The sequence below is a fragment of the Cottoperca gobio genome, chromosome 20 (genome assembly GCF_900634415.1).
Source record: "Cottoperca gobio chromosome 20, fCotGob3.1, whole genome shotgun sequence".
NCBI classification, from domain to species: Eukaryota; Metazoa; Chordata; class Actinopteri; order Perciformes; family Bovichtidae; genus Cottoperca; species Cottoperca gobio.
The window spans coordinates 10,096,639-10,107,391 of record NC_041374.1 but is presented as its reverse complement, the minus strand read 5'-3'; the positions used below and the strand labels follow the sequence as shown (position 1 = coordinate 10,107,391).

General features: G+C 40.7%; 1 long non-coding RNA gene across 1 annotated transcript; it reads left to right on the top strand.

The window, feature by feature from the left end:
* The first annotated feature begins 7,008 nt into the window (after positions 1 to 7,008).
* On the top strand, positions 7,009 to 10,302 carry LOC115025673 (uncharacterized). Its single transcript, XR_003834228.1, has 2 exons — positions 7,009 to 7,460; positions 9,792 to 10,302. It is a non-coding gene; the product is annotated as an uncharacterized LOC115025673 (long non-coding RNA).
* The last annotated feature ends 451 nt before the right edge of the window (positions 10,303 to 10,753 follow it).

Here is a 10,753-nt window from a genome sequence, read left to right as displayed (position 1 = left end):
GTTTCCTTTGGTGCTCGACTCTATAAGTGCACCAAAGAAGCTTCTTTAGTGCAAAGTGTCCGCAGTTAAATCTGCATATTCAAGAAGCCTGCACTGAAACACAAATACTCAGATGGGGTCCAGCTGAAAACATGAGATCTAACAGACAGTAACTAAGTTGCATACATGTACACAAGTAAGCTACTGTAGATCACTTAAGTACAATTTTGAGGTACTTGTATTTGTACTTCTACTCCTCTACAATTCAGATTCAGGCCATACTCTTAACTGCACTACAGTAATTGGATCATTTTAGGTACTTCGAAGATGCATATTAATAATACAAAATATAATCAACAAATAATCTATCATGTATTATTATAGGATAAACTAGAAAAAACTTCTCCTTTACAAACTGCAGCATTAAAATGATAAACTCACTGCATCAATAATTATAGTTCAATAATATAACATTAACTATATTATTCTGAAATATTACTATTGTGCAGAATGAGTACTTTAAATAATATTTTGATGCTAATACTTCTGTAACTTTACTGAGGAGAAATACTGAATGCAGGTCTTTAGTGTTATATTTCTACACCTGTATTATTACTTGTACTTAATTAACAGATGTAATAAGTAATCCTTCTGTTTAATATCTGTTACACACATTATATTTTACCCTTACAAGAACTCACACACAGATCCGTCTGTATAGTTATCTTTATAGTGCATTTTAATACCTAAGAGATGAAACCAGATCATATCGTGGATATGACATGTGATTATTAATTGAGACTGTCAGATGTGAAACTGTAGGCTACTGTGTGTTTATGTAATGTGAAGACAGCACCGGCCTCTTTATCCTTTAATTCAAATAACACTGTCTATGTTTGGCTTCTAACACTTACACCACATTGACACGTGTTACAGTTCAAGTCTTCACTCTTTTCATCGTGTGCCCTGAAGAGTTGAAACCATCTGAACGAGCCTGATTAAAGATCCGGATACACAGATGAAGAACGAATGTGCATGTGACTCGTGCAAAGTGAAGGCAGGACACACCCTTTTAATCTCCAAAGCATTGTCTGTCTGAACCCAACCTGTTACACGTTAACTCGGTCATCATGTTGATATGATTCTCTATTTTAATCCTCTGCATATGCTGTTTTGACGCGGGGGACTTCCCTGCCAGAGTGTTAGTGCGCAGAGGAGGTCACGTATAAATGTCCATGTCAGGAGAAGACGTGCAATCAATGTGTTGTGCAATCTAGAACTGGAAACCCCGTGACAGCGAACTCTATAGAAAAAGGAAATTCCCTTTTGCATAAAAACACGACTTTATTATTAACTGTGATTTTGCTGCACGTGCATGTGCTTCAACTTGAACTCCTTTAAGTGTTTTTGTGCTGGAGCCATGTACTTTATTTTGAGTTGTCGTGCTTTGGATTGTTTTTATTGTGCTGTTTTCTTCTGTTGTAATGCATGTGCTGAACTAATCACTTTTTATTATTTGTGTGAAGCACTTTGTAACCTATAACAGTGCATTATAAAAAGCACTTTTTTAGTCTTCCTACTTACTTTACTGCTCTTCACTGTGCTGCTTAATTTCCCCAAACTGTGAAACTTTAGGTCACGTTATCATTTGACACACATGGGGACAATGTTACTGAACACCTAGAGAAGTGGACAGTTCACGGGTTGGAGGAAAAACTATTTATCACTCTCAAATGTTGCCTGTATACACCGCTTTTTAAAATACTAATTTTAGGCTGCATCAATCCTCCGAAGTGAGATCGTCATCTTGTCGTTCACTATCTAGAAACGAGGAGGATTGCAGTCTCTCGCGCGGCCACACACGCCGCAGCTATCGGGGTGACCTCTGACTCCACGCTTTGTCCAAAGTCCATCTTGGCTCCAGGTTGTGAAATAGATTAGCCTTCACTCTCTCCCTGCTGTCTTGTTGTTCCTCCTTGATGTGCATCCCTCTGTCCCAGCGGCTTCCTTCTCTTACATCCTATTACATCATCAGATTTATTTTCTGCGTGAAGCTGCTCCATAAACCTGACGTCAAAAACTTGCAACCGACCTGTCTCCCATTCACACCCCCTGTATGAACCTCAACATTGTTGATCCTATGATGCCATATAATCCATTAGACTAATGTATTTACATGCAGTTTTTTAATGATGCCTTCAAAATAAAAGTCTCCATAAGATCTAATAACTGGCGATGTAAATTAAGTTCTATGTATCTGCAGTGTAACTAGGATTTTCTACTTCATCCTCAGACTCATTTATTTAACATAACACTGACCAGCTGACCTCGAGTCTTTTCCTTTTCATTAATATGTTGCTCCTGTGAATATTTAAGGATTAAAGCGCATCAGGAAACACACCAGGCTTCTGATATATCATCTAAATCACAATCCGCCTTCAGGCTATAATACCGATACTGCATTTACAAAGAAGTACAAACATTTCTTTCAAATATGCATGATTTGCTCTAATGTGTGACCTCATGAAGTATGAAAACTGTCAAAAGCGCGCTGATATCTCCAAGGCAATGCACTAATTGAAGAGCCTTTAACTTTTAAACGTTCAGACCTTTGTAAAAGTCCGCAGTGTTTGAGATGTGTGGAAATAAAGTGGAACTGAGCTGTAAGTCGTATAAAGCTTCACAGGTCAAAAAGATGACAAACTCTTCTGCAGGCTTCTGACGGATGCTTAACCTCGCTGATCTGCATCTCTATTCAAATCTATTCTATTTCATTTTACTTTTCTGTTTTTTCTTATACATCCTTGGTTGAAGGTCAATACAGTTGAATAATCACTTAAATCTAAGTTATTATTTCCCGCCACTGACTGTCTTTACATCCGAACAATGACACTGGAAACATCCCCTTTAAGAAGACTCTGCAGTAATATGACCTTGGATGACCATTTTTTTTTGACCGTTTTTGTGCTTCCTTTGTTTTTGTTTTCCAGAATAGACTAATAACAAATACATATCTGAAAAATAAAGGTACGATCTTTGGATGAAGTGAGGATTTGTAATATAAGCAGGAAGTGGAGGCCTGTGTTTGAGGTCTGGCTTGTTATTCATTCTTCTCTCTTCTTGTAACATAAAGGGACCAGAAGCCTCACGGCTACACCTGCAAAGCATGTCTGTGCAACTTAAAATGCATCACTATTGTAAGTGTGCATTGTAGTTTATTGTACCATGTAACATGTCTCCATCCTTAAGAAGTTACAACATGGACTACACATCTAATACAGTGAAGTGGAAATACATTGAGTTATGAGCATCTTGCAGAGATGTTTCTGCTCATTTTACACTGAGGTTAAATAATCTCCCAATTTAGCGACATCAACGTTTCTTAAAATTCAGAGTGGAAACATTTAATTGCTCTGTTAACGTGTCTTTTAGAAGCTGAACACAACAGCTCTGTAGCCCATCTGGCTGCTATTATCTACAGAGGGCTGCCACGGTTAGAGAAGAGTTAGTTGGTGAGTTCCTTAATTGTCGAATAGGCTGCAGTTTTGTGATGCAGAAAATTATAAACCACTGAATTTGTTTGGCTTATTCAAAACACAAAAAAACAATTTTCTTTCATTCTTCCTGCAGCACAAGAAGCGTGAACACGGACTGTTTACCCATCAGTTCATTCTTTCTCTTAAATAATTACTTTGCAAATAACGTTAGTAAACAGCTGTTTTAATCGTGCAGCGACACATTTACTATATTCTACATGCTGTGAACGGACAGGGAGACAAAATAAAATAAGAGCTGTAGCTTACACTTTAAACATACATTCAATATGAATGTGCCAAACGCAGTGAATACGCAGATACGTAAATTCATGTCTGGCTTATTGGGACTCTTATAAATAAAGCTCTCAGCTCCATCTTTGTTTCTGTGGCTGCACGATTTAAAATAAACGAGTTGTTACTAAGCTAAAGGTTTGAGACCAGGAATTGTTTTTCTACACATTGCATCTTCATTAGTTGTCAGAGGAGCTAAATACATTTTGAAAAGCATGTTCTGGTCGATGTACAGTCCAAAAGAAATTCGTTGAAAATGTGTTTTAGACAGATTTACACCTTCCCTGGCAGAGAGGAATGTCTACTTGAAATATGCAAATTATATTTATTTCCTGAAGAATTTATGAGGAGCATAAAAAGGGTTGAGAAAGAAATTAATGCAAAGTGACAAAATATTAACTAGCCTATGCATTTGCCCTGCCATGTTGTATTCTATTATTTATAAGCTCCATACATCCAGATTTAGCTTTAATTAAAACTTAATTAAGCATGGAGTAGCATGAAACCACATCTCCCGAGCCACCAGCTCCGGGGTCAGGACCTCCATGTAACAATGAGGCCCCGAGGAGAAATATAAATTCAGTCTGATTCATATCTGCTTATTAGTTTAAAACTTTAAACACAACCACAAACAGTAACTTTAGAGGAGAACTTATCTGAGCTCCCAGGAGGAAAGAAAACTTTTTGCACTTTGTCAAACATCAACCCGTTTAAAAAAGTAATATCAGCTTCATTTGTGAAAACAGACTGAAATCCCTGGAACTAATCTCCACTTCTCTTCAGTTTATTTACTAAACAAACAAACAGCACAGCACACTGGGCTCACATTTATATAAGGCTGTTTAAAGGTCATTTTTAAGACAGCTGGTAGGAGGTGAAAATTGCTTGCAGATAAAAAGAACAGATCCTAAAGCATTGCCTGAGTGCCTCTGTGTGTGTGTGCGTGTGTGTGTGTGTGTGTGTGTGTGTGTGTGTGTGTGTGTGTGTGTGTGTGTGTGTGTGTGTGTGTGTGTGTGTGTGAGAGAGAGAAAGAGAGATTTTTTTGCAGAGTGATTCTGCCCCCTATTGGGACAAAACACCCCTCACCATCCCCTCCTCCTCTCCTGAATGCACTGCCTGCTGCTTTTATAACACTTACATTATTCATTATTTTAACTAACACACTGATCGTTTTATATTACCTGACATATTCTTTTTTTTTGGTTGTAAGATTAGGGTCCTTCTTTTGTGATGGAACTGTGTGCACGAATCACAAATGATGGAAGGAACCACAAGAAATATGTGAAGCCGGGTGAATGAAATGTGCAACATTATGATTGATTGATCCCACTTAAAGGCGCAGAGAAGAGAGGATGCCCTGCAGAAAAAAAAAGCAGGGCCATATAGAATCTGTAATTAACGTCTCCCTGTTAAGTACCTCATTAACTAGGTTATATATAGAGCTAATTAAATTATTGTCCTGCAGAGGCTATATTCTCCTCTTTATTGAATCATTTGGATGTGTAATCCGTCAGATATGGTGGTGAAAGCAGTAAGAAAGAAGCACGGATACAACCCTCTGATGATAATATGATAATCTCAGGAGGACAAATCCCCCCTCCCCGTCCCCAGAGGTCAGCATGGGGTCAGTGTCTTGCTCAAGGACACTTCAGCAGGGCTCGCAGGTGTGCGTCGGCGCAGCAGCGACTCGAGCCGACACCGTACATGCAAAATGGCGGGAGACAAGAGCGGCCTTGTGCATGAATATTCTTGTAAAATGTGTGATTGTAAAGACACCGACGGCTTTTTAAATACTCGTTGATGGAAATTCATGGCGGTCGGGGCTAACAAAGAGCACGCGCGCACGGTCGCGCGCCTCAGCGGCCGCTGGGTGGCAGTAGTGTGGTTTCTGTCTCTCTGTCCTGTGGGGAGCTCATAGAGGGAATCATCAGAGGGGAACAAAGAAAGGAGGGAGAGAGAGGGGGAAGGCTGTGTGTGCGTGTGAGAGAGAGAGAGAGAGAGAGAGAGAGAGAGAGAGAGAGAGAGAGAGAGAGAGAGAGAGAGAGAGAGGAAAAGGAGGCGGAGGGGGGTCCCTTGTGACAGGACATATATGGAAATTTGAATAGCTCACATTCACCTCAACCAGAGCGCGCATGCCCGCTCTAATTCACCATCTCTAAAACCAGCAGCACCATCACCTCCCATTACGACTTGGCGCTCGCGCCAGGCAGCGTCACCGGTTATAGGCAGAAGCCCTAAATGTAACAGATGTAACGGCGAGAAAGGCTTCTTGTTGATTATGTAAAGAATAAATGTATACATCCCATAGTCTAAAATAAGCTTGGTTATCCCCCTCTGAAGCGGTGTGTGTGTGTGTGTGTGTGTGTGTGTGTGTGTGTGTGTGTGTGTGTGTGTGTGTGTGTGTGTGTGTGTGTGTGTCTATACGCTGACAATAAAAGCTTTTGGAGTTCAACGTGATTGTAATTACAGTCCTTCCTTTAAGCCTGTCTATCACAGTTACAATATGGCAGGCCAATGTGTGGCGGAGGGATATTAAATGCAAATATCACCTGACGTAAAATTTAATAACAGGGCTTATAGTCTTTAACCTGCTGTTCACCTTTTCATGTGTGTAGTTCTGCAACTGCATATTAAAAAATATATGAAAATATAAAACCTAATATTCTAATATAACAATAGGCTAATCCGCTAATAAAGGATAAAACATACAACACACGGGCTATGTTTAAAATATAATTGGCCAACTAATTAGTCTCATGAATAATTATTTAGTGCCACAGATAAATGGTACAATTACTTATCATAATAAACTACTATTTTAGCATTTTTATAATAATAATTATTATCAACATTCTGACAGAAATTGCTATTCAGCCACTGTTTTAAAAAAAATAATATATATATATATATCGTGTCTGGAACATTTACTATTTTGGCTGGAATATATAACGATGCATATCATATATTTTAAAAGATTTTTTTCAATTAGTACTAGGCTTATATTTTATATTTTGCGGTACGTAAATGGCGAGAGAACCGGTGTTTCCCTGAGCGCGCAGGAGCAGCTGTTCCTCCTCTTGCCTGCCGGTGAAAAGCAGCTTCCTGCCGGCTGCTGCTGCTCCTGCAGCCGCTCCAGTTCCCCGCACGTCCTGCTCGGCTCCCCGGCACAGCGGCTTCACACCGAGAAAGTCGTAAACTGAGAGCGTAGTTTAGAGACTATACGTGTCTCACGAAACGCATTTACATTAAAATATAGTTAAATAAAGAATTAAACACGAGTCTTTTTTCGGACATGTTCTCACGGTGGACCCGCCATATGCGCCACTGACTGTGAGGGCAGTTCTAACACATTTGGCTCTGCATTGCTCCACTTACAGCCAATTTAAGACCATTGTTTTACTGTATCTGTGATATACAAATGTTCCGAGGCCTAAAACAAACCAATCCGGACTCACATCTGTTTTGCAACATTGTAAAAACAAGTTAATCACTGTTAGTTTTTCCAACACTAGCTTCTGTAGGCTACATTTCCCTTACGGCCCACCAGACGAGTGTGTTGTTGTCGAATGGCTCATTCAGAACCGAACCTCATTCCAGTCCGTCCACGTGCTAAAGCCTCAATCAGAGGCAGAGGAAAGGATCAAAGTGAGTTAAGTGAGTAATTGAACTTTGCGGTTACAAAGGTTACAGTCTCGGTTGACATGCCAGAAAAATCTACGCCCCCCCCCCCCCCCCCCCCCCTCTACTCTTCAGCTCCCACAGGTTGACTGTATGTTCCTGTGTGCGCGTGCGTGTGTCCCGGTGAAATTAGCAGGCAGTGCAAAGAAGAGAATTGGTAAATGTTGTTGAGGGAGGCAGAGTTCACATCATATCATAGATCCAGCAATAACATTCATGAATATTCCTCCTTCCATAAGGTCATCTGTGTTGTGGGGTCCAGGCTTTGAAGCCTGAAGGGAATCTGTTACACCTGCGAATATAATTGTTTTTTGTCAGCACATTTTGGGACATGTAGACATTTAAACTCAAGGCCAGTTTGATAGCTGCAGCAGAAGTCTGAAGGACAGCTGCGCCATAAAGGATTGTTGAGATTATGAATATGACGTTGTTGTGAAAATAATTTGTGAAGATGTTTTATGGTGCTTTGAAACAGCAATAAGAATGTTTTCCTTATTGTTTGCTATGTTATGTAAGCTCACATAGCCTATATATTTCCTAATGCTATTTGAACATTCAAGAACCTACCAATCAAAACCTAATATAGGCTTTGTCCTGCAAACTGAATGTTCCTTCAGGCCTGCACAGACCTGTAAATACTCGGTGAAAATCAGGAAGTAATACTTTTATATTTCAGACAGCAGACCAAACAAGAGTATGGTTTAAGGACCGCACGCTGACACATACAAGAGCTCATGCAGCAGAGCTCCTGAGGGACTATTCTGCTGCTGATAATATCAAGGTGTTAACATATGAAATGTAGAGATATGATGTTAAAACAATAAAAATGTGGCACTCCATAAATCTAAATAAATAAACATAGATAAATGAATAATTGTGTGTACAGAAAGACGGACAGAGGGGCAGGCAGGCGTCCATTGCAGCCCAGATTAAAACACTTTACAATCAGGCAGGGCGAAGGACGGCCCTGAGGCGTCTCAGTTTCCTTGTACGTGGGGTCTTAACCGAGGATCAACTTTCATGCCAGTACTCCCAAAGAAGGATGTTTCTTTGTTCTACCAAGACCAGTGTACACAGCATCTCTCTGTCTCTGTTTGACAAAGGAAACAGTAATTATGAAAGATACAACATGACTTCAGAAAAGCCCATTTATACACCGTCTCATACGGATACAGGGCCTCTCACACTGTACAAGAAAGACCCTTTATAAAGTCTTTCATTTATTAAAGTAACAGCGTACATTGACACATGAAAAATAGAAAATATTTTCCGTTCTGTTTCTCCTCCTTCCAATTTCCCCCGAATGCAGAGTTAATTGAAGATTGGTAACGTCGCGTGTGAGCACAGATTCATTGTTTGGTGATGCAAAATGTAGCTGATGTGTGCAGAAACCAGCTCACAGAGAGTGAATGCAATGTTGGACACAAAAGGAGCACAGCAGAAAGAAAAGTGTCAATCTCCACCTGACTCAGAGAGCCCATTATAGGGTGAGAGAGAAGACAGTGTATGTGTGAGCGGGAGAGGGAGAGGGAAAGACACCCAAAGGTGTGTAAAGCACACGCATCCATTCTCTGTCATGATCAGCAGCCATTATCAGCAGCCTGAGCTGGGTGCCAATCAGACTGAATTATTCTGTAGTGAATCGACTAGCAGGCAGTTGACCAATGACTGTTTCCTCTACGTGGAGACTAACACTAACTCTGCTCAGTCTGATTTCATTTCCTTCCCTTTCTGTCACTCCTTTCATTGATTGGCTCCTGTGCTTTCAACTAGAACCTTTCTTTTATCAATCCCACCCTGCTTTATTTCCATTGCTGTCTTTCCTTGCTGTTCTTCCTTTGTCCACAGCTCGTCCTTTTCGGAGCAGTGATGAAATCTGGGGTGCCTGTGGCAACAGGCGCTCTCAGTGCATGGATGCGTGTGTGTGTGTGTGTGTGTGTGTGTGTGTGTGTGTGTGTGAGCGTGCATGTGTGTGTGTAGTTTTCAGGGCAGGGCAGTGCAAGCAGCAGTCTGATCCATACTAATGTTCATTGATAGGAAAATCAATGGTGCATTGATCCAAGACTTGGCTCTGAGAGAGGGGGGTGGGATGCAAGTGTGAAGAGATGGAGAAAGAACATTAGAGGAAGGAAAGGATTAGGCAGATGAGGATGAGCAAAGGGAAAACCGGGGGAAAGAGAGGAGTTCAAACCACTGCAGGCCTCTGTGTGTCTGCAGGTGATGGTGGATGCTGTTGGGGGTGGGTAGCTATATGTGTGAACAACCTGCCGTGGCCTAACTATTATTTTTTCTCTCTCTGTCTCGCAGACCTACTCTTGAGAGTGGATAAACAAGCCTCAAATGGAACCTGAGACGCAAAAAAAAGAGGAGAAAGAGGAGAGGAGAGGAGAGGAGGAGGGGAGAAATCAATTTTCCCAGACAGAGGCTGGCTGGTCTAATGGAGGAGGAGAGGACATATTTTCCTCTGATTACCTCCTGTAGCCTCCCTGGCAAAACTTGAAAGCTGGGATCGCTGCAGCGGCCTCACTCATGCGACCTCTCCGCAGAATGTATGGAGTCTTTCACTCTGCAGCAATCAGGCCTCGAGGTGGACAAGAGAACAAATCACAACACGCAAAATCACTGATAGCAAGGAAATCAAACACAGTGACCGAATAGACTTTGGACTTAAAGGAAATAATGTCTCCATAAACAGAAATGCTTATTTTTCTCTTTTGAAGCCACATCTAAGATAATTATTTTTACATTTTTATACTGCCTGTAACCTGCTGTTACGTCTCTGAGAGAGAAAATGAGCTGGATTAAACGGATAAAGGTTTCCTTTTGGCTGAGATTAATCATTTATAAAGTATAAAGGAAGAAAATTTGTCATTAGGGTTGCTGCCAAACGCAGCTCTCTCTGTCTGATGTCATGTGATCAGGTCGCTATGTTCAATTTCTGGCAACAGCCTTGATTCTTATAAATTGGTGAGTGAAGTGGACGTTCAGTGCTATGCAGAAAATGCAGGCAGTGATTTGTTCCAGTTCTAGCTGAGTAAATCTTGTTTATGGCTCCCAAATGCATGTGCAATGATAGAAAATGATCTAACTGACAAAGTGAGCAACAAATCTAACAATCTTTTATTAACTTCTTATAAACTGATGAAGCAAAGTTTTCTCAGTTAGTGCATGTAAAGCGTCTTTCACACAGAGTTCCCGGTAAATTACTGGGATAACCTTTAAGACACTAGTGATCTTCACGTGGCATGGCAATTGCGTAACTTTCGGAA